This window comes from Patagioenas fasciata, chromosome 25 (assembly GCF_037038585.1).
Source record: "Patagioenas fasciata isolate bPatFas1 chromosome 25, bPatFas1.hap1, whole genome shotgun sequence".
Taxonomy (NCBI): Eukaryota; Metazoa; Chordata; class Aves; order Columbiformes; family Columbidae; genus Patagioenas; species Patagioenas fasciata.
The window spans coordinates 2333363-2357858 of NC_092544.1; the positions used below are offsets into that span (position 1 = coordinate 2333363).

Below are 24496 nucleotides of genomic sequence, written 5' to 3' on the forward strand. Positions count from 1 at the left end.
TTAAAATCTAGCTGACTCCAGCATTTCTGCTGATGACTACAGCAACTTACAGAGCAATTTAAATAAATGAAGAGAGCTTCAAAATACAGCCTATAGTAAAACTACATGGAATATCCCATTTAAGGGAAGAAAGAGAAGATGTTCCTGACTTCTGAGAAGACTTCCATAAATCACACACTTCTATGGGGCCTGACAACACCAACCCCACACTGCTGTGGGTCCACAAACCAAACCACACACCTCCTCCCTCAGGTACAACACTTAGGAAGACATGCAGCCATGGATGCAAAGTCCCCAGCCAACAAGGAATCCAGTACACTTCCAAGGAAGCCACTCTGAAGCTCAGCACCTCTCCCTGCTAAAAACCAGCACCTTCCTTCAAGCACAAACATCTTTACCTTCAGTTCTGAGCCACCAGACCCTCATACCAACATCTCCACCTTCAGTTTTGAACCAGCAGACCACCACACATCCTCCACTACATTCACACCTCACCTGCGCATCTGCTCCTCCCCAACGCGGTATTGGCACTGAGCCACGCAACATCCTACCTTTTGGAGACAGGCAACACGTCCTGGTGTGCTCCTCCAGCAGTGTGGGCCAGCACACAGCAGCAAGGGGCCAGCACACGGTGGCCTCCTGGCTGGCAGGGGCTCCAGCAGTGGTTCCTCACAGTGGTGTCTCCTCATGGCGGAGTCTCCTCAAAGCCCAGGCCTGCTCTGCCTGGCAATGGCTGCCACAGGGAGCTTCAGGAAGAGTCAACTCACCCTTCCATCAGTGTGCAGCAGGGCAGGTGGCTCCCTCACAGAAAGGCCACTGAAGGGCCCCAGGGCCTGTCCTGCCATCACCAGGGAGCACAGGGCAGCTCTGCAGCAGCAGGACAGCAGCCATGCCCAGCACAAGGCAAGTCTGGGGCTGCAGGGCCTGGACAAGCCAGTGAGTCAGTGCAGGATCCATTCTGGAGAAGGCAACAGCGACAAAAACAGCTCCACAGTCTGCAGCACTGCCAGGTGGGCTTGAGGCAAGCAATAAGACCCACATAACAGCTAATGAGCACCATTAGCGCCCTCAGGGCCGCCCACCCGCTGTGCTCAGCTCTGTTCACCTTACAAAGGCCTCCAGGCCGACTTTGCGCGGGAAAGGCGGCCGGGCCTCGCGGTGCTGCCTCAGCGCAGCCGGTGGCCCCGGGGCGAGTACAGCCCCTTCTGCAGGGCCGGAGTCTTCGTAACGAGGGTGGCAGGGTGGAAGGGCCCCCCCTTTATTGCCGCAGGGTGGCCGGGGAGGCGGGTGCTGCTCCCTCCGTCCAGGCAGCGGGAGGCTGAGGGGCCGTTCCGGGGGTCATCTCCTGTGTGAGGGGCTGATACCGGGTCAGAGCGCGGGAAGCTCAGAGCAGAAGGAGCTGCGGGAGTTTCTCCTGTGTCCTGTGGTGAGTGCGAACCCGTTGGTGCTGCACTCAGAGCCCTTTTGTATTTAAGTTCTTAGTGTCACTTGTGCTGAACTGGAACTTGGAGAACAGCTACAGGAGAAGGGAAACTGTGTTGTTAGGGCTGTTTTAATAACAAAAAACAGCAGGCATAGTTGTAAACCAAAACCTGTGCTATGAGTTGTTGACTCTCAAAAACTGTTAGTCTTGTATCAGCATAAACACTCCTGTCTGAAAAATACTTCCAAACATTTTTTTTTCCTTCATTGTTGGAGGTTTTTTTTTTGTTCAGGAAAAATGTCTGAAGTAGCCCGAGTTAATAACAAGTTACAAATATGGTACAACACCGAAAAGTGTGATGAAGATTCGGGAGTTTGTTATGAAAGACACCCCAGCGCTTGCCCTGCAGAGTGATCACTTGTTTTATTTCTCTTTTAGGGAAGATTCTTGTAAGGAATGTTTAACGAAGAAGCTGCAAATAGGATCATGTGAGGAGAGGTGAGATTGTGTCTGTTTGGGCTTTTCCTGCCTGATTTTGTGTAAGTCTTGCTTGCTTTGATGCTTCAGTAAGAGTCTTTTTGTCCTTATGTTCCCAAGCCGGTAATAGGACTGTGCTGCTGATATTTATTTCCATGAACCCTACAGAACTGTCGTAGAAAGTTCTGGTAGACTTTAACACAATAAAGCATTTTCCCCTTTTCTTCCTTCTGAGCTTTTAGGGCCATCAGCCACGCTATATTTATTATTCCAAATGTAGAAATGTTGCTGGTTGTTGCTGATGGAAATGGGAGATACAGTCCCAGAAGATGCCCAGGTGTTTCAAGCAAACATCAGAACGAAGTCAGGAGTTGGTTGATGAGCTGAGTGTTGGCACCTGGGCAGCCCTGGTTCCCCTGCCAGGGAAGAGGGAAAAGGAGACAATTTCTTGAAGAACTGGCAAAGTGAGCAGCAGTTAAGTTGCACTTGGTTGAAGCTGTGGGTGAGAGCCGGAGCAATGTGTTCAGCCCTGATGATATTTGGGCTCTGACGTTTTTAAATGAAGAAAGAAGGCTGGGCTGGGGGAGGGAGGAGCAGAAGGAAGGGAAAATAAAAGAAATGTGGAAGCTAATCCCAAGCGCTGTGAAAAGGTCATGTGCTTCGATATGAGTAATTAATTTTCTTAGAGCAATGTTGAAAAGGTTAACCTGATTTATGGAATGCAATTTAATTTAAAATGTGTTGTGTACCTTGTTAAAAGGGTCCAATTATAGCTGCTAATTCTATGGACTGACACATGCGCTATGGTCTGATAATAACCAAGTGTGAGGGGGAATATATGTCAGTCAATAATTAGATATGGCCTATTGAAATTTGAGGGGGAAGGAAGAGGGGTAGAAATGCTAAAAGAACAACTGTTTTTTTTGTATCAGGCTCCCATAGTGTCTTCTTTCAATTACCTGCTCTGTGAAGTACTCAGTGATTCATTTCAGGTCAGGTTTGCATTCCGAGTGGTTTGTCATGGCACTTTGAGACAGGAGTAAAAATGCCAGATCTTTACAGATCAGCCCACTTTGCTCCTTGACCTTCGTTCTGTTAATTCTTCTAGTAAAAACTAGTGTTTTGCAGCCCCTCCTTTAGTAGCAATCAATGCGGTGCACATGAATGCGAAGTGGTTGATGGCCGTGGGGACATTCCTGCGTGTGCTGTGCAATGTTCCTGCAGCGTTCTCATTGTTCCCTCCCACAATGAGCCTGAGCTCAGTTTGATACGCCTCAGATTAATGGACAAACAATTGTAATCCAAAGAGCTAGCTGAGAGGAGACACACTCCTACAAGGAGCAGAATAATTTAATTGATTCATGCAGCTCCACGCTACCTCTTGGGTGTAAAGTGTGTTGATGAATTACTGCCAAAATTGCGTGGCTACAAATGGTGGAAAGTGGTGGCCCAGTTGTGTGGAACAAGGAGGCAGGTTGTGTGGTTCAGGAGCTGTGTCTGGCCCCTGGTGAGCAGGAGGGAGATCAGCAGCTCAGATACAACTCTGGTTGCAATTTATCACGAAGGCAGAAAATATGTTCAGTATTCAACATGGAGTTTGCTCCATCAAGCAGCACAGGTGTTTCCAGTGTCATATAGGTAGTGAGATGTGTGCAGGTGTGTCCAAATCGTTGTAAACTGAAAGCATGGGGCGGTTGCTCCATGATGGGCACTGTGTCCCTTCCTTCCTGGGACTTCTCCTGCATCATTTGGCAGTGGGGGTTGAGGAAAACAAGATGTACTCAAGAAGGGCTGGTTGTTGATGGTGAGCACAGCGTTCTTATTCCTCTGGTATCGCGTCTGCTGAGAAAAAGAACATGTGTATATCAGGCTTTCCTAAGGAACTTTCTGGAAATGCTGTACTGCTGCAGAAATGGAGTGAGATTTTCAGTTCAACAGCGCTGAGTGGTCAGAGGCAAGGGCAGCCTACAGTTATGCTAAACTTTAAGGTTCTAATTGCTGTGACATCAAGTATTGAAACTTTTTTCACTTTTTTAGCAATCTAAGGATTAAAAAAAGAGTCTTGTTTGAAAGGATGAGGGTGGTGGAAGAAACTGCTACCTGTCCTGAATACCCCCAGCATCCTGCTGTTCATTTGTGCAAACAAAGCTGTCTGCCCAGAACTGCTGCACATTACCATCACCAAATGAGCTCAGCAAGCTTCATCTTGTGATAACTTCATTATGTTATATTGACTTCTTGGGGAGCTGAAAGGAATATAATGGCAATTCAACATAATGAATAACTGGATGGGGAAGCCAGGCCAGCGAAATGGCCGTTCCCTTCTCTACCCTTACCCAGTCAAATCACTGTCATACATTTCATTTTCTGATGTGCATGTCAGTCTCTTATCAAGCTCTTTCTCACTCGAAGAAGATTCCGCCCTCGGAGGAGCACATGGTGATTAGCATCAGATAAAAAAAATGCAGTTTCCATTATCAGAATATTAAAGGGGCAATTGTAATTTCTCAGCTGCAAGGAACACTTAAAGCAAATTACCTCGATTAAGAGAATAAGAATCGGGGACTGCTTTAAATTTGATGTGTTGAAAAAACATTCAGATAGGATGCTTGGTATCTATTTGTCATTGGGGGTTTAATATTTACTTCTGCTGATGAGACTTCGTCATGCTCTATTACAATTCATAGACTTGTGTTCCCAAATCTTATGCACCAAAATGCTTTGATTTATAGGATATAAGTTCTCTCTTTTCCTCTCTGCGAATTTCTTTTATATTGTCATAAATGTGGTCAGTGATGCTTATCTCATGATATTAATGTGCCTCATTTAATTATATTGTCTTGCTCAAAAAGTGCACTTAGTGTGAAGGAAACTACAAATTGTTAACTTCTGGTAAATGCGCATTTCTTGCAAGAGAACTGTGATGGTTCCTTCTGCAAGCAGTAAAGAGAGAGTGGGGAGGGATCGGGTGTTACTGTGTGGTCAGTAACAACTTGGATCCTTTTTACCTGGGCTTCATGTGGGAGTCCCAGCTCCAGATCTCCATCGTTTCCCATTTCTCACCATGGGTACCGAGTTAAAATACAAATGTTGTGCTCTGAGCAAACCCAAACTGGCAGCCTTGCCCTGCCCTGGGAACTAGGGGGTGCTTCTGGGGGTTTATTGCCCTTCTTTTAGGCCCAAAGTGGTATGATTCTCTATTGATTACTTGGTCTGTGTAATTACAAGCAAAACTACAGGGATTTCAAGCCTGATTGACTGCAAATGAGAAATCTATTGGCTTGGCTGGACTCCTAATGACCAGGGTCAGGAGAGAACATGGTCCGGGTCAGCTCTTTCTCTGCAGGCTTCATTTAGGTAACTGGAGATGAGAGGTTTGCGAAGAGAGGCACATCACAGAATCACTTTTCTGCTCCATGGGGCAGGCTGGGGGCTTAGTGCCTTCTTTTCTTACGGCAGCTGTGCCTGTATCAGCGCACGATGGGCATCCTGAGTTTGACCCTTTGGTGGCACAGTGGGGATCGGAGGAACAGAGCATGGGAGCTGCTGCCAAGGAGTGACCCAAAGAGACACCTATAGAATCATAGAACCTGACCCAAAGCCCCTCTGGCAGCTCCTCTCTCAGCAGGGGTGTTTGGTGTCACCCCCTTCGCCAGCGCCCAAGCTCCCTGGTCCATGAGCAGGCAGCGGGTTTCCCTTCCCATCATAATGCTGGACACAGCTTGCTCCCTACAAACCTCGGGGGGCTGGTTGTCTGCTCAGTGAAGGAGCATCAGCAGGCAGGGCAAGGGCCTGTTACTTTTTTTTTAAATAGGTTTTCATTTAAAAGATGCCAGAGCCAGCAGATTAGTGTCTTGACTATATAGGTTTCCTAAAGATAAGGCAGAGAAATTGATTTCAATTACCAAAGTGGATAGACAGGCTGCTGTGCACTCTCTGGAGGATTGTTAACCCTCGAGAGGCAAGAAGTAAAAACCAGGAGGGAGTTTTCATCCTCCAGCCGTTTCCTTGGGAGCTTCTCGCAGAGCATAAATCCTCACAAAGGAAGAGAGGTAAAGAAAGGAGGTTTATTTAAGGATGTACAATGATCCTTGTGATACTTTGGGATTTCAGTGAGCTTCCAGATCCGTCAGTGAGGCTCAGGAGGCCAAGGGTTAAAGTGGCTGCAGGGATTAAAGGATTTGGTGCTGTGAAAGGATTTGGTGTGGAATGGCAAATGCTGGGGACCTGGATGCGTGATGGGACTGGGCAGCGTTGGGGAGCTGGTTCCTGGGCACATTTGGGACACCACTGCTGCCCTTCCCTCCTCAGACCTCTCCCAGCTGCTATTCCTGCATTTACACCCCCAGCAATTTCTAAAATGTCTCTGTAATTGTGTCCACAGGGTGCCTGCTTCCCTCCCCTCCTCAAATTCAATTCTCTATCTTTTGCAGCTCCGCTGCTGCTTGATAATGGGCACCTTGCAGTAGAATTTTCCGCTGTTCACTTGCTGGGTCTCTTTTGTCCTCCCGCAGGGAAGTTTGCCCCGTGGGTCTCGCAGTAGGCTGCTCAGCTGGATGTTGCCTGGGCTTTTATTGCAGACAGCATCTGCTCTCCTCTCCGATTACTCCAGCACATTGCTTTGATCATATACTGTACTGGTTCTGCCTCTTGCTGGACTCCCGCACGGACTCTTCCCCACTGCCTCCAGGTATTTGGATCGGGGGTTCACTGGTCAGAAATCTTACGTTGCACGGTGTCCTTTCGGAACAGAAGTTTAGTGGCGCTGTATTGCGAGAGAACCAATGTGATAAACATATGTAAGCAATCACAGAAAAACACAGTGTATAAATAAGACTTTGTGGAGTATGTTTTGTTCCTGGAAGCAACTGCAGCTTTTGTGTCCTTTCAAATAAAATTACACATTTCAGAGGGGCGTCCTGTGATTTGCACTTTGCATTAGGGGTGATGTGGGCAGGGCGGTTCCTCTGCATGCACAGCATCCTCTTTTCCTGGCTTTCGCACCTCTCAAAGCTCCCAGAGCAGAGGATGCTGCTGCCATGCCCATGTGGCCTCTGGTGCCGTTCTTGGGATGGGTTCCCAGGGAGGCTGCGAAATGGCAAATAATATTTCTAGGCATGTTTGATTATTTCTGATGTACTGGAAATGTTAGCAAAAAATACATCTAGATACAGAAATATTTAGGGTTTATTGTGTATCAAATTCAAACCAAGAATGTTTTCCATTCCCAGCAGCATTTTCTGCAAGGAAAACCAAATTGCTTCTTCCCCAGCAGCTCAGTTATTTTCTGTCTTGCTCTGTGGACAATTCCTGGCTTTTCAGATAAATATCTCCTGCTTGAATGCTGAGGGAGGGGCTGTCAAAGAACCTGCTAATGGCATATACCTGTATATTTACCCACCTTTATCTTCCTCTGCTCTTTCAGGAACATGCCAGGACCTTAGTGATGTTGTAATGGACTTTCTAGAAGTGCCAGAGGTAGATAATACCAAGATAGAGAAGCTTTGAGAGGGCTAATTGGGTAAAACTGGATTGAATTCGTAACCCAGGGTTTCCAATGGTCTTGCAGGTTTTTTCCTTTCCCCTTAGCTGCTGGCATCATAAATGCGGGGATTTAAGATGACAGAGCTTTAATTGTACAGGACAAAGGCGCCTGGTTCCCTACTTCACTAATCAATTCCAGTTCATAAATTATAGCAGAAACAAAACTCTTTAGCAATGCTGACAATTAAGTAACATCCTGATAAACATCCCCTTTTGTTTTATTTAAATGAAAATGCTTTTTTTTTTTCTACAGAGTTGTGTCTTGTAACAATAAGATTCACTGTCCCTGAAGCTTGGTTAATTAAACACAGTATTTGCAATCTACCAAAACAAGCTGTTTTATGCAAGCTGATAACAGGGTTTCCATTTCATAATGTTAACAATTGGGTTATGCAAATGCCAGGATTTTAAAGCCCCTGTGATCTGTTTTTGTCGCCTTATTATCTGTTTCTGTCTGCAAACTCCAAATATAGACATCCCAATTAAAGCAGCTAAATGCCATTAAATCCAACTAAAGATGTTTTTATCAGTTAAAAACTTCCCCAGTTTAATTAAAAATATGGTTTGAAATTGGCCTTTCTTGGCCCAAGTCTCCTCCCACACTTCTGTCTGTCTAATTTAATTCTTCCACCGGCTCCGCCGTGGTTTTCATTCATGGTTTTCATTCCTTTTGAGCCCTTTGGAGATACAGTGGGAGACGATGACTCGGCCAAGGTGATGCCCACCTGCTGGCAGGTGCTTTTACACAGAACCGCGTCCTCCAGCTGATGCCGTGAGCATCATGGGATGGTTTGGTGAGGAGCAGGACTTGGGACAGACCAAGTGGCCCTTGTAAAAGGGATGGAGGATGCTCTTTCTTCTCTGCCTTGCACTTTGAGTTTCTTAGCACAGAAGATGCGATAAAACGCCAGTCCCTTTGCACAGCCTGTTGGGAGCTGAGCTGGTGTGCGGCTTCCTGAGCACTCTGGAGTGGGTGAACGCCTCTCGACCCCCGGTGTTCCCTCCGAGAATGCGGCTCATGGCCCCGGCTGCACTCCAAGCTTTGCACTGCCTCCAAAGTGCACAATTTAGCTTTGTATCAGCCATGTTTGGAGCAGCTGTCACTCACCACGACAGCAATATTAACACTCTTGATGTTTGTTGTGAGCAGTGGAGAATGTAATATTCTTGAGGGAAGGAGCAGCAATTGCTGGAGCAGTTGCTTACAGCCCAAGTGACTCTATTGAACGGGGAGAGGCTCAAACAGTATTTTAAACATACAAGAAAAGACTTGCTTTTAGGCTATAAAATGACTTGAATCAACTTCAGGCTGACAAGAGGAAGCCAAGGGAATCGCTGAAATAAATGTGTGTGTGAGACAGGAAGATTAGGAGGACACATTCTGCAATCTCATAGAAATGCAAACTCGTTCTTTTCAAGGCACTGGCTCTGTAATGGCAAATTCACATTTCTTTAAACTTGGGGGGAAGGAGGGTGATTAAAAGGGGGTTTGCTTAGCCCTGTGGTTCTTGATGTCCTAGTTAAATATAAACTCATTGCTGGGAGAATACTAAGGGCAGTTTCTAGCCTATATTATGTCCAAGAAGTAAAATGGGCAATAACCATACTGGGTTTCGGACATTGGAGTTTCTTTCTTCATCTGTTTCCTCTTTTAGGGAAAAACAAACAAGCATTCTCTCAACGTTTAGTTTCTTTAATTTGTTTCGAATCCTTCTCCTTCCCCTCCAGAGATACCCTTACATTAAGATAAGGCATTGATTGTTGACACTGGGAGGATGCATCCTACTTAATTAGTTCATTATTCCTTTTTTTTTTTCACAAGATTGATGACTTATTAAGCTGTGGTTAATTACAGAGTTTATTACTTTGAAAATAATTAAAGAAACTCCACATCTTCAGCTGATCTGAGATTTCTACCATCGCTGTGTCCCAGAGATCCGTGTGCTTTCCCTTCTCACACTCCTCTTTGCTCACACCGGTTTTGGGGTGTTTGACTTTCCCCCCTGTGTCCTGCCTGGGCAGATGTGCCGGTGACCTCACAGCTGCTGCGTTTTCATGTGGATCAGGGCTGGAGATGCCCAGCTTTGAGCAGTCGGCCTTGGAAACCATTTGGTGAATACCAGAGCTGAGCATCCCTCCGGCTGGAGGCTCCACCGGGAGCTTCAACTGATCTGTTGGCCAAAGGAGAGTTTGTGAGAGGCGAGAACACCAAACACCAGCTACGTGAGCAAAGGTATCTTGTGTGTACCCCATGTACAGCTGCCTGCTCCCCAAAACAACCTGCCAGCCAGTGGCTGAAGCACCCAGTGCCCTTTGGCAGCATCCAGCAGAGATGAGTGATGAGGGCAGGAGCAGCTTGCAGGCTCATCCATCACATAGAGCTGATATTATCAGTGGCCCAGCCATTGTTTGGTAAGCCAGCCCAAGCAGCATGGAGGGCGGGCTGGTGGTGAGCACTGCTTCGGCAGCACCGGCCCTGTTTTTGGAGAGGAGTGGTGAGACAAACCTGGCAGAGCAGCTGAAGGCAATATGCTGGTGGGGATGCTAAAGCCTTGCTGCCAAGGGAGCCCACAGTAACACTTTTTAACCATGTTATCAGCTGCGTTTTCAGCTCTAAAATAGGTTTAGATGCTAAAATTAACACCAAGCAGGCTGAAATGAAGGCAAGTGCGACGTGCATCTTAGCCCTGAAGTGTGAGAGGACGGAAAGCTGTATTGCGGCTTCACTTTCTGCCTGCACGGCTCCTGCGATTGCCTGTTATGTGACATTTGCACTTATAGCAGTGCCAGTTTAGTGGAAGATTAAAGAAAAATCAGACAATTGTAACGCAAACTGTTTGCATGGGAGGGTGTGTGAACTGGCAGCGGGCCAGAGGGAGAAGTCTGGGTTTGGTGGCGGTTTCTCCCCCCATGTGGCGCTTCCGAGGCGGTGGTGTTATCTCCAGTTTGTGTGTGGGCTGAGCCAAAGGACAGGCTGGAAAACCATCCGTTTCTGAGCAAAGTGTGAAACAAGCCAAGGGGCCAAAGTGGGTCTGTATTCCTCATTGTGAGTGGCTGTGAGGGAGATGCTGCAGCCTGCAGAGCTTTCCTTTGGCTCCCTGCTTTATTCCACCATCAGACCACAATTAGCCGTGAATCCCACTTCTCCTGCCTTGTGAAAATGTTAGCTTCCCCGATATTCCCGAGAGAAAACATTTTCAGGAAAAACACAGATGTTAAACCAATTCTTCCATCTTTACTCCCTTCCATTCCTTTCAAGCTACTGACATTGTCCTTTTGGGAATGCACTGATGAACCACCAACATCTGTCAGTTTGCTGCAGACAATTCCCAACCTTTAGCTCAACAGCCTCCTCCAGTTCTTTATCTGCTCCCAGCAGCTCTCCCGGCTGCACTGGGCGCGGTTTCAACCGACTGGCGCTAACACCGGTGCCCACGGGCAGGAGCCGGCTGACATTTTGCCTGGATCCATCAAGCAAGCGCCCATGGCTTATTTTTCACCTCCAGAGACAGCAATTTAGAGAGAAATAAATTAAAAGGCATTGAGATAGGAGCAGAAATAGCTCCAACAACAAGTCATGAGAAAGAGTTGCAGAACATAAAGTTATGGAAATGTCAGTAAGTGAGTGCTGTAGGAAAAGTTTTAGTGTCTGCTCACTTTGTGTGTCTTTTGCTGTGTTTCAGAGGGAGCTGCAGATCTGCTGGGGAGAAAACCCCTCGAGAGCTGTGCATGGACAGCAATGCAGAGACACCAGCCCCAGGGCTTTGCTTTTCTGTGCCAGCGCAGGGCGAGGGCACCCAACATCAGTTCGCTTTGTCAGGTGTATCGGAACGTCTTTAGCTAAATATAATTGGAAATTTCCATCCCCAGGCTCCAAAATCAATTTAAACTTTTATCTCGTAGGGGCTGGGAACAATCTTTTCTACCTCTTATTCACCGTGTAGCTCAGTGTGACCCGGCCGGGCTCCGTGTCCTTGTAGGAGGTGGCAAGGGAGTGATTTTTGCACCATCCCCTCTGGCTTGGAAATGTGAGGCAGCACCTTGTTCATGCAAAGGGCATCGGGTCCTGGTCCCAGCTGTGGATCCAGAAGCCTCTGGGGGTTTTGGATGCTTTCCATGTGTCACTTGTCGCTACTGAAAAACAGCTCAGCGCGTGGCTTTTATTCTGGGTTTTGCGAAGAGTATTGTCGTTGGTTTATTTTATTTTTCCAGAAACGTTCAGGGATAAAGTGCCATTCACACAAGATTTAGTCCCTCCTCATAAAGTTATATATTACAAGTGAAAGGGGAACAAGCATGGGCTGGCAGCAGAAAATTGAATTAGCTCAGCAGCGCACAACACAAAATAAGATAAATATTGTACAGGAATATAATTGAAGCTGTATTATTTATCTTCCTTTTTTGGGGGTTATTTGTCAAAATGAGCTGCAAGTTGCAAATTAAAATAGCTATTGATTCTGAAGTTGTTTTAAAATATTTTCTACATTCAGATCCTTTGGAACAATTATCTCAAAGTGGCACCAAACAGCCGAAATCTTATTTGTGTCGTGTTCAGGGAGATAACGCATTTCCAGTCTCTCGTCGTGGTTTGTGGACATTCAAATGACACTTTTTAATAGAGATTTGTTCCTATGGGAGGAAATGGGAGGAAGGATGGGAGCAGGATGGGTTTCAATGCGCTGGCACTATGTTCCTGCCTTGCCTGTGTTTGTGGCAGAGGAGACTTGGGGATGTTTTGGGGGGAACTGCTTTTGTTTCGCAAAATAAACATAAACCAGCCCTTGTGACTACAAAAGAAAAACCAAAATGCATTAAAAAATCCGCCCGCTGCAGCGTTTGAGCCGTTCTCCATGGGTCCTCGGAGCCTCTTACTGTTTGAGTTAAGGCTCCTTATATAAAGTTTATGGGTCCCATGGGGGTGTTTTTAGTAGATTACATTCAAAGCAGCTCATGCAATGCGGGTATGAAGCAGTCGGTAAATCAGCTCGCTTAGCTCGTAAGCTTGTACGCAGCTTTCCCAATGGCTCTCAGTGCTGGTATAATACCTCTTATTATTAGCTGACATCTGGTAAACAAAGATCCTGCTTTCGATACACATTGTTGGTGCTTTTATAGCCTTGGCATACGCACGGTGCTTGGGAGAATTGCTGCTTTAATAAGGAGACAAGGATTTGTCTGCAAGGTGGTATCAGCACACCTAAGGGTAGCAAAGACGCGCTGTCATTTCCCAGGCCGCTCGGATAACCCGACCCTGCATCCTCTGATGCTCGGAGAGGTCACACTCGCAGGGAACAGCAGCATGATATCTTGGATCTGCTGCATCTTTGGTACCCACGTGTGTCCTGCTTAGTGAAATTCATACTGCCAGGTTGTATGTTTTCAGATCTCCCCAGCTTCCTAGTGCTATGAATTGCACCAATCTCGATTATTAGGGTCACAGGGATTGTGTAGATTCCATAAACCCTGGACTGGGGCAACTGGTGTGTGTCACAGACCCCTAGAGAATGTCTGATTCCCCCAATAAATAAGACAATCTTCACTTTTGGGGGTTTTATTATGGAGATGTCTATCTCTGCCAGTCACTTGACACCAACACATCTTGTTTTCAAATGGATGCCTCCAGCTGAATTTCATTCGCACACACACATTTATTATTCACAGCAGCACACTTTGATTTGAGCACAGGACTCCAAGCACCTTGTACCTTACACGCCACTCCAGCAATGCTCCCGTCCAAGGGTGCGCAGCAATGGGAACCTGCCCTCTGCACGAAACGCATTTAATTCGAAGAAACACAAATAATTTCTCTGGTAGATATGTGATTTGCAAGGAAATTCATCAGCAAATAATTCTTCCGGTGGCAGTTTATTTAAATCAAGTGCATACTGATTTATTTGCTGTGCTGTAATTACTGAGGAAAAAATGACTGAAAGTGTGGTATTAGCAAAATCCCTTCACTTATAATTACCAGCATTCGTGTGGTCTGTGTTTCTCAGTGCACCACAACAGTCTCTGCCACTACACACGAGAACTTCAGCATTTAATTAAGGGTAGATAAAACCGCTATCTTTGCCATTTTCCATTTGGGTTCTCACACAAAGCCGGCTTAGGAGAGGCAGGAGAGGCTGTTTGCTGAATATCTCCTCTGAAAAGCTGAGAGGACCTAACACAAAGCTGGGTTTTTCTTCTCTCCCCCCGCCTCACTTTGTATGGGAAGAACTGTATTTGCTTGGTAAATCCAGCGTGTCTCTCAACAAAGTGTCCTTGCCCATTGCTGGGGGGAGCTGGGGCTGGTACCCCCGGCATCCCCAGGACCAAGGGACCCCCCGTCCCACCACCCCAGGGCCCCCCGGGTCCTTCCCTGAGGTGCCCCAGGGAAAACGAAACACTCTTTGTTGTTCTGGGGCCTGAAACATCTTCCCTTTCTGAAAGAGTCAGTCGTTTGAAAGCTGCAGCTTAGGCCTCAGGAACAGAAAAAGCTGCATATTTCTACATTTAAAAATGTTTTTGAAGTTCGGGATTTTTAGAAGTAAAACCCTGAAATGTTCAGCAAAAAGCCTTTTCTGTGGGGAAAATCTGTCTGAATAGACAACTTTGAGCAGCCCTGTAATTGCTGTGAAGTAAATAAACACGTCTTGCTTATCAGTATCTGCAATAAATTTGGAGAAGAATAACATTTTAAGATACAGAAGCATATCTCTCTTTTGATAAACACCTCTACAAGTGGCACATTCCCCTCCCTCGGGGCCTGTCCTTCCCTGCTCGTTATGTTCTGTATTCATCATCAGAGCCGCATCTCCTCATAATTTAGATGGTGCAGCTGATAGTGTTATGGATGGCATAGTTGCAGATGGAAGCTCTGCTTTGAATTCCATTATGCATTACCTTGTCTGACTCCCTTTTATTGTGCGGTGGAGTAAATGACCTCCCAGATATTCAGGTTCAGATGTGGATGTGATGGTAAATTTAAGCCCTGAAATTTCCATCCAGTGATAAAATGGAATAATAAAAAAATGGCTCTTTTCTGCTAATATCCGAGCTGCTTTTGGCTGTAACAGCAGCATTATGACTAGATTGTATTTTGTAATATAGAAGCGTGGAATTCAAACGATGTGCACTGGTGTCTCTTGTTGCAAAATAATACAGCATAGGCAAGAAAAAAATCAGTATATGAATTGTTCCGCTTTTATTACTATCGGTTTTACATGAACTTGACAGATGATTGTTGGTATCAAATTTGTCAAGTACAGCATTTAATTAAATATCTTTTCTCTTACCAGTATTGAACATCACCTTGAATAAAACTACCTGCCTCAGATTCAGGCTTGGAAAGGCATTATCAGAAAGGAAAAGGTCCTTAATATGCGTATATGGCATTTCTCAATATCTTTTGAGGGTTAATTGACTAATGGACCTGATGCCTGAGCTTTGTATTAATGTATAAACTCATATCAGCTGCTCTGCGAATGCTGCCCGAGAGCCCTTGATGCTACATTAGGGAGCCCAGGGTTTTGTTATTACATCAGATAAATGTTATCGTGTTCATCTATTGCAGAAATTTATCTGGTTTACACTGCAACCGAGAAACATTAGTTCTTGAAACTCAGGTAATCTTTCTTTAGAAAACAACTACCCAATTACTAACATTACTTATTGGATTGGTTGCTTTCTCTATTAAATAGGACACGGCGCCAATCAAATCAGATAATTCAGCCACAAAATCAATGGCACCACATTTACTCAATCAAATACATTGCTTAGTAAATTATATCCATATGAAATTAAATAGATGAATGTACTAGCTGCACACTGGAATTGGGCTTCATAACTCTGGCACGTGCAGGTTAAAAATAAGGAAATCGATGAGCAAGAGAGAGTGTATTTGACATCGGTCACTGCTTTTAGTACATTAATTTCTTCGCTAGATTAATCAACTATTGATCACCCTTCAGCTTTCCGAGAAGCCGAGCGTGGGACCGCTATGTGCTGAGCTCCCATCACAAACCTCCACCCCGGGATTAAAGCTCCTGCCCTGGCTCTGCCAGATGAGCCCAGGGTCTGAGTGTCGTGTGAACCCAAGATGCGGATCTGAAGTAGCGTAGCCTGGTCCCAGCTGCCCCCTGTCCTGGAGCTGCGCTTGGGTTAAGCCGGGTTTATTTGTGCAGAGCTCTGCAGCAGGTGGGTGTGTGTTTAGTGTCCTGGTGGCTTTCCCACCCTTAGGCTTGGCTTAGCCCCACCTGGAGACTTTTGGTAGCTAATAAAGAGCCAGTGGATCAGATTGGCTGCTTAAACCTGCTCTTTGCTTTTGTGATGGCATGGCGGTGGGTTTTTTCATGTGGTGTGAGTGTGCTGAGAGCAGAGTCAGGTTCAGTCCTTCCACAGTATGAAAGGAGACTTGATCCTTGCCTTTTCCACTCCAAAGTGAAGTGTTCAGAAACCTTTTGAATGGGAAATTAAAGTGCTTTGCACATAAGGAGAGGGCAAGAAATCACGATGTATTTGTAGACAAGTGACAATTTCTAATCTCAGCTCTGTGAAGGATCTGATTTACACCAGAACTGCTTATCTTTATGCCACTGCTAACCTCTAGCTTCCCCTTCTCAGCGCTGTGCCAATAACACAGCTGTTGTTTGTCTCCGATAAAAGAAAAAGGAGGGGAGGGGGGAGAAAAAAAAAGGCGGCATTATAAAAATACATTGTAAGAGACCAAAATAGAAGTTGTCCAAGTGCTGTGTCCTACTTTAGAACACGCTGATGCAAGTAAGCAGAGAGCAAGTGCTTCCGAGTTGTTACTGGAGTTGGCTTGTAAGAAGCATCCTTTGCCCTGAAATCAATGCTACAAGGCTTCGGATTGCCTGGGTTTGAGTAGAAGATGACAAGGGTGATAAAATTAATTAGTAAAGCAAGAGACAATCCTCACGCTGGTTTGACTGGTCCAGTATATTACACATCAAGCATGGCTTTATCTGCCGGAGGTTATCACAGGTGCTGTGACAGGCACAATTGTTTCCATGTTGAGATTCTGCGTGACAGAGCCAGACAGGTTATTGAAACGGTGATTTTCCCGCTAACACGTACCTGCCAGTCAAGTGAATTAATAAATGTGGAGCTCCGGTCACATCCTGAGCTTGTATTAAAACCACGGCTGGACTGGAGCCGTCTGCCGCAGCCGCCTGGCTGCCTCCCCTCCTCATCCATCCCTGCTCCGCGCTGGACCGCGTTCCTGGGGCAAAAACAGGCGTCTGAGAAGATGTGACCCATCTCCAGCTCAGCCACACGGTTTAAAACCAGCTCAGGGAAATTACCTGGTGAAGGGGACTGTCCCTGTACAGCCAGCAGCACGAGTCCCACTGGGACCAGCGCCGCTCAGCAAGGCTCAGCCTGGAGCAGATCCCAGCGGTGCCTGCACAGACCTGCACTCTGGCGTTCCCCGGTTGGACCTGCGCGGCTCCCAGGCCTTAGGTCGGTGGAACAATTCGATGGAGAACCCACAGACACAAGGCAGGTGCAGATGCCCTGCCTGCGATCCCTGTTCATTAATCTCAGCGCTCGGACATAGCAGCCTCGCATCGATTTGCTATCAGACCGTCCATCGATAATCCGGTCAAACCAGAGCCCGTGTGAGAAGACCATTAAAATTAACACAGACAGATCTCGAATAATCACAGCTGCTTTTGGAAGAAACAAAGCATCTCTCTTTCCAAATGCAGAGACAATAAACTAGAAGAATCAGTTTCATTATTTCAGTTTTCCTGTAGATGTGTTCTGACTGAGAAAAGCTTCCCATGCAGAGGTCTGGGACAAGTGGTTTCTGAGTAGGGAACTCAGCCCTTTTCTGCAACCTAGAGCCGAGCTGTTGGGAGGTGAGATGATTCTATAACCATATTTCTACTAATGAAAAGATGAGGTTAAAATTCCATGCTGGGGACAGTCTGAGATATACACACAATGGGAGCTTCTCTGCAAAATGTAATCTTTTCTTGACAAGGTAAATCACCTTTTGTTTTCTCTGTGCTTGTAAGGATCACCAAAAATACGTGGCAGGGAGAGCAGAGCCCGTCCCAGTGGGGCTGAGGCCGTCCCAGAGGTGTCACCGTTAGTTCAGATGCCACAGGGACCTCAGTACCAGGAGAAAAGGGAGCAGGTCCACAGGCTCCTTCCCCAGGGCAGCTTTCTTTGCTGGATCATTGACTAACTGTCCCTTTGCGTTAGGCGTAAGCAGCCGCTCGTACTTTAGAGACCGCGTTTTATCTTCCGGGATTGTTTGCTCATTTGTGCTTTATTGACATATAAGTCATAAACTTTAATGGCCAAAGAGAGGACGTGTAAAACCACAGGCTGCTGAGCAGAGCTGCAGGTCTGCAGCCAGAGGAGAGCTGTGGGGCAGTGACATCCATGGGGCAGTGGTACCCTCCGCTTTACAGGATCTCCTTCTCATCTCAGCCCTGAATGGCAAGAAGATGACTGGGGCAGCCCCTGAGGACAAGATGTGGTTCTGAGGACTTCAGTGGATTCTAAGTTGATGCTGGGGATCCTGACGTGATAGCAAATCGAGCCTTCTGTTAGCTGCAGATCCAGGGAGCAGATGTAATTAACGCTCCTCCGAGTCCATCACTCTGTAGCATTATTCCATCATTCCCAACAGGGATGCGGAAAAGCTCCTGCAGAGTTTGCGCACAGCGTCGCTGGGGCTGAGCAGGGCCGGTGCAGGTGTGCGTGTGTGCACAGGGATTAGTATGAACAACCTCACTCCAGCAATCTCATTTGTAAAGCTGTGCAGAGCTTAAGGAGCACAATTCTGCAGAGGGAACTTCTTAGCTAATTGCCACAGTTTTGTTCAATTGACTCTTTGGCAAAGTGCCCCGTGCTTATCAAAACAATTAAAAGCCCAAATACCCTCTGTTGGGATGTAGATTTATTAGATGGATTGGAGTAGAAATGTCAGCAGACAGTTCTGGTGGCTTTCTCTGCATGTTCCCCCCACTTTTCTGAACTAGTAGTATAGGACAACCTGCAGACCAGTTTTTAGTATCACTGCTGGAAATTCAAAATAAACCCCAAAACATGGGTGTTGTGTTTGTTTTAACCGTTCCTGTTGCCATGAGCAATGTGCAAGTTGTGCTTTGGTTAATGCTATTCAAATTATTCTAGTTCAGTTATTTAAAATAAAACTCCTTTCTGCAAATGTAAGTGACTAAATAAGGGTGCCTTGGTTTGCAGAGCTGAGGATCACATCAGCTCCAATGAGAAGGGCGTTTGCTCAAGTCACATCAGGCTTGGAGCCTGTGTCTGGATTTAAACGCTGTCCTCAGGCTCAGAGATTGCAAAATGTGAACCTCTGTCTTTGGTCAAGTTTAACTACGCACTATAAATTGCAAGCATTAGGGAAAGACTGAGAAGAGGAGCGTCAGAACAGATCCAGGATTGCTTGAAGGGATAAGAGCTTCTTACATACAAAGGTTGTTCTCTTAAAATGCAGCTATGTTCTCCTGCTGATATTAGGCTTCTAGTACAAAGGATTGGGTAAAAAGCAACATTTTTTACTTCTGCAACTTCCGTTTGTGCTGTGCAGAGTGCATTGCTTCATTCTGCTGCCTCTAATTATCAAACCGTCACGCTTTTAAATAAAAAATAACCATAAGCAATGATCGTTCTGGCCTCTGGGCTGGATGCTTCAGGATTCAGAAGGGTTTCGCAGAGGCCGTTTGCAGGAGATGCAGCCCTGACTGGTGCTGAGGGGCCACGGGGGCTCTGGCCATGTCCTGGTGGGAAGGGCGGCTGGTGGGGACCCCAGTGCCACCATCCCCAGCACACAGGGCTCCGCAGCATCCCCGGGGAGCCCCCGCATCGCCCGCACGGTGATCCGGCAGCGCAGCAATAACCGGTGATGGATATCCTCCATGGTGCTCCGCCGGCAGCTTTTACAATGCTTAATGAGGTAAACTAATTGTAAATCGTGGCAAAATGGGAAACTTAATGACACTTCAGCTCTGGAAAGGCCTTTAAATACTGAAGAATATCTCTAGGTGCGGGGAAGTAGTGAGGAAGCCCCGGCATTCACAGCGATGGGCTTCCCGGTCTCGCCGTGCCTGCCTCACACACCGACTCAGTCCTGCTGGAAACCAGGTGCAAAACCCATTTGCTCTTTATTCTGGCATCTCCAAGAGCTCTGGGGCCCTAAACCAGGAGCAGACACCTGCCCGGCCCCTTTGTGAAAGCACCCGGCTTGTCCTGGCGCACGGTGCTGACGTGGGACCAGAACCGCAACCAAAATGGGAAGAATCTTGGCATGTGGCCGATCCCAAGACATGGAGCCTTTTCTCACTTTCTCTCTTATGTTAAGGTTTAACTGGCTGCCTGTCAAACTGCTGAATGAGAATAAAATTACAGCTAAGAATCCTGAAATCCTGGAACAAATTCGTGTCATATGTTCCTGCTGAAACATCACTACCCCTCGGTTACATATCACCACGCTACCAAGTCTGTGAGACATGTGCAAACTTTTCTTATTGTATAATATGAAATATTCATACTAGCCTTGCAGCAGATGTCAATGGCTGCACCAGCTCCTCCGCTCCAGGTTCCTTCCTCTGCTACACTGAAATTTCTTTCTCCTTCCACAGAATCCATGAAAGCTGCAGATGCTGTGATCCTGCAAACAAGCAATAACATTCCCTGGCATTTAGATTCGCAACTCAGTTTGCTTTCTAGCTTTACTTGATGTGTCTGCAGTTTGACAGAGGAGGTTCTGAGATGTCACCTGGCCGGTACCAATGCTCAGCACCAGGAAAGGGCCATGTAGAGTATTTCCAACTGCTTGAGTGGAAATTTAGGCTGACTTTTCAGTGAACTGATGCAGAATCTCTCCCCATCCTCTGACAGACTCTGTAAGTTTTGCACATTCAAATATTGACCTTTTATAAATCCTTCTCAGGCTCCCACTGGGGCCGCTGCTGCTGGGAGTGAAAGCAAGGGCTGGCAGGACACGAGCAACCTGAATATCATCCTCCTTAAACAGCTCTGAGGTGATCAGGGGCATAAAACCTTTAAGAGCTCCAAATGGCATTTTTCAACATGCTGCCTCCCTCTCGAAAGGTCAGATGGGAGTTAAACTGGAGGCTTCTCTTCTCTCCATCTTAATCAGCCATCGCACACACTTACCAAATTCCACTCCTGTCTCCCAACCCAGATGAAATGGATAACCCCATCTGAGTGCTCCCAGAGCTGCTCTGGTGGCAGATCAATGTGACCAGAGCAGGATGGGCACAGCGCGGGGAAGCGGGTCTGGATGGTGCCTTGACCAGGAACAGGACAAGCAGGGGGGTAATGAAATGGCAACAGGAGGATGTTGATGAAAACGGGGCAGGAGGCTGCGAACGCAAGGAGTCTGGCACCAAACAGAGAGGAGGAAGATGCTGGAGCTACAGCGTGGAGCCCATTGAAGCGAGGGGAGATGTCCTGATGGAAATTAACCATGAACATCCAGAGCTCTGCAACTTGCTTTATAGCAGCAAATACTTGCTGAAAATCTCCCTGTTAAACAAAAACCTCATTTTCCACTGAAGGACTCACAGAAGTGCTTTAGCCAGCCCAACCCTGAGCCTCTGAGAGAACAGCAGGATGGATTCAGCAGGGGATGGGCTGCAGTGACCGTTCCAACCATACATGCGTCGTCACGGAGGACGCGCGGGGAAGGACAGATTTGGCTGGAGAGCCGCACGTTCCTGCCCTTGCCAGGTGGGGAAGGTGTTTGTTCTGCCTCCTGGAGCTCCCACCTTTGCAGAGAAGCCTTTCCAGTGCAGGTGGGCAAAGGGTGGGAGTCCTGCTGCTGTTTCTGGGGCAGGATCTGTCACACTGCTCCCTCCGTCGGTGCCAATCTGCTCAGCTCCTTGGCTGCAGCCCCGCTTTGCTGAAAGCAGATGCCATCCCCAGATTCCTTCTGCTGTTGAATCTCAGCTGTAGTTTGGCAGTTGCACATTGATTTAGTGGTTTTCTCCCTCTTTCTGTCGTGCCATCCCTCCTCTAAGGTGAGCTGGCCTCGTTTTCCATCAGCTGTTAATTCATCCTGATGTTTGCGTTCCTGTCTCCTTCCAAAGCACCACAAATCACGCTGCTTCTCCCTCACGCAAATATCGGCCTCCCGAGGGGAGAGGATGAAAAACATCCTGGGAAAGGAGTCTTAGTTCTCTGCCTGCTTCGAAAGGAAATAATTCTAAAACGGGAAAAATCTCTTATAATGTTAATCGGTATTTATATATTTGCTGTACGTGAAGCACTGACTTGCCTTTCAAATTCTAGAGGGCAGGATATATCACCGGGATTTTGCCCCCAAACCGCACCGTCCCAGCACAGAAGCGCCCTGAGCATCCTGCACACCATCAGGTTTCTGGAGCACCCACACCCTGGTAAATGACTGCAGTATTTTAAAAGTCAAAGAGCTCCATTATGTGTCACAAGTGGTCAAATTAAGTTAATTTGACCTTTAAACTCTAGTTTTTAATCCTTTGCTTTGGCATCCAGTATGATTTGCATTCCGCTATACTGACACTCAGCCTAACAAATGACTTTCTTTCCAAACTGCCTTTGAAGTATCTGAACTTAATGGACTATAACATTTATGAACATCTGAGTTCTTCTCTCAGCAGCTGCACTAGGTTATTGATGATCTAATTGAAATGCTGGCAAATACATCCCAGCAGTATATGGGGAGCATCAGACTACTCGGCAAGACCCAAGAGTCTTGGGAGCTTATGTTTTTCATGCTATTCATTAGAAGCAGGCAGTATATTCTCAGCTATGTAAAAACAACAACAAAGAGCAAAGACACTAGAAGAAAAACACCACAAATCCACATGCAAGAAAAAGGCTGAGATGTGTTGATCCTTGGTGCGTCCCAACCAAACGGGATCCCTCTTGGAACGGTGGTTTATTTACAAGGAGCCAAGGGCAGCGTGGGTTATTCAGGATACATTCGCTTTCACAGAATCACAGAATCACAGAATGGATTGGGTTGGAAAAGCCCTCAGAGATCATCAAGTCCAACCCTTGGTCCCAACTCCAGTCCATTCACCAGATCATGGCACTAAGTGCCATGGCCAATCTCAGTTTCAAAACCTCCAGGACTGGTGAGTCCAGCACCTCCCTGGGCAGCCATTCCAATGCTGACCACTCTCTCTGCACAGAATTGCTTCCTCATCTCCAGCCTCAATTTCCCCTGGCAGCGTTTAAGCCCATGCCCCCTTGTCCTATTGCTCACTGCCTGGGAGAAGAGCCCAATCCCCCCTGGCTAGAACTGCCCTTCAGGTCGTTCTGGAGAGTGCTGAGCCCACCTCTAAGCCTCTTCTTCTTCAGACTGAACAAGCCCAGCTCCCTCAGCCTCTCCCCATAGGGCTTGTGTTCAAGTCCCTTCCCCAGTCTTGTTGCTCTTCTCTGCCTGCACAGTGTAAAAATACCTTGACAAGCTGAAAACAGGACAACCGGGTACCAAAAAGTGGGTTTTCTTGGGTTTAGGTCCAAAAATCATCACCCTCTGTGCTGAGCCCCATGGGGGTTCTTTAAGCTGGATATGTCTGAATTGGACACGAGTGGCTGTGAGCTGCTCCGTGGCCATGCAGAAACCCAACTGGCTCACGTTTCCACCCAGAGTTCAGTGTCTTGGAGTCTGGAAATGCCCGTTTCCTTAGTAATGTCTGCAATTTCATTCCACTCAGTATTTATCCAGCAAGCAGCTGATAGCACGGCTTTGCTTTACACTGATTGGCACGTAATTAAGCACAGGAAAGAAAGTCATAATGTTTAGCGGCAGCATCACTTGAGTATTCAACAATAACAGGAAAGATATGAACGGTACGCTGCTAAAAATAAATAGAGAATGTCTTATTAGGAGGTGTATTTAGTTCCCATGCAGTGAATAGCTTCAGGCGGTCCATTCCCTTCCATTTCATTTCATTTGATAGTACCCGATTTACACCAGGGATAAAAGAGGGAGAAAAAAGGATGTTGAAAAAGAGAAAATTTTTGACATGAAAATAAAGATGAGGGGATATCAAATTTGTATCTTGGAGCAGATGGAGGCTGAGCCGTTCCTGGCATCATCCCCACAGCTGGATTCACTCCCCTGGTCCAGGCTGCCTAAAAGACGCCGATAAAAATGAGAGATGCAAATGAATTCTCTACACCTTCCTGGACATACAGAAATGGAGGGTGCCACTCAAAAGGCAATCTCTCCAAAACATTTAAAAACATTGTGCAATTTATATCCTGTGCTTGACGGAGCATCCAAAAGTAATTTCACCAGCGTGTAGCGGTGCCACAGCTCCGTGCCGAGGTGCCAGTCACCGCGCTGCGGCACTGCTGGATCCTTTCCTCTCCCCTCCAAGCTGCAGGGCTTTAAAATGTGATACGAGCTGGCTGCTGGCCTCTCATTTCTGCTGGAAAATCCGGCGGTGCCAGCGTGTGTAAGGTCAACAGCACAAAGCCTGCTTATTAACTGGAAATTTGGGGGATCTGGTGCCAGAAAATAGCTCTCAGCCTTTGTGAAAATGAATAAAGAGGTTTCAGGGCAATGGTTTGCAACAGAGGAAAATCAGGTTTGAGCATATTTCATTGACCGCCCATTGCATATATTTCCAGAGCAACAGGAACGATGTCTTATCCTACCAGGGCACTCAATTAGAGCTTTTTAATCTCAGCCTAAAGCTTTCCAGAGCCACAGCGTCACTGTCACCCAGGGAGGTGCAGCGTTCCCCGCTGGGGCTCAACCCCTGGCGTGTCCGAACTCCAGATGTGTTGTTATTTAGGGATCAAACCATCTTTCAGGAACAATCCTGGTTTGGGCTTGGCCGGCACGGACATCCCGTCTTCCCCACCAGCGCCGCGTGGTCCTGGTGCGCCAAGCAGAGATTTACAGTTGAGAGGGAACGGTCTGAGCAGGCACAAGCAGGATTTATTTGCCATTCTTCCATTAAGTGGAAATTTACAGCGAGATTTTTGAGTATGAGAAGCCTTAGCAACTGGGCTGCCATCCAGTAAGGTATTTAAGTGCGTCCTAAA

General features: G+C 46.8%; 1 protein-coding gene across 1 annotated transcript in view; it reads left to right on the top strand.

Annotated features, from left to right (window-relative positions):
• Positions 1-1202: 1202 nt before the first annotated feature.
• Positions 1203-24496, top strand: part of CSF3R (colony stimulating factor 3 receptor) — a 59130-nt gene continuing 35836 nt past the window's right edge. The window contains exons 1-2 of the mRNA XM_071798938.1: positions 1203-1426; positions 1862-1921. The gene's annotated coding sequence lies outside the window, so the exon portion shown is untranslated. The remainder of the gene's footprint in view (positions 1427-1861; positions 1922-24496) is intronic.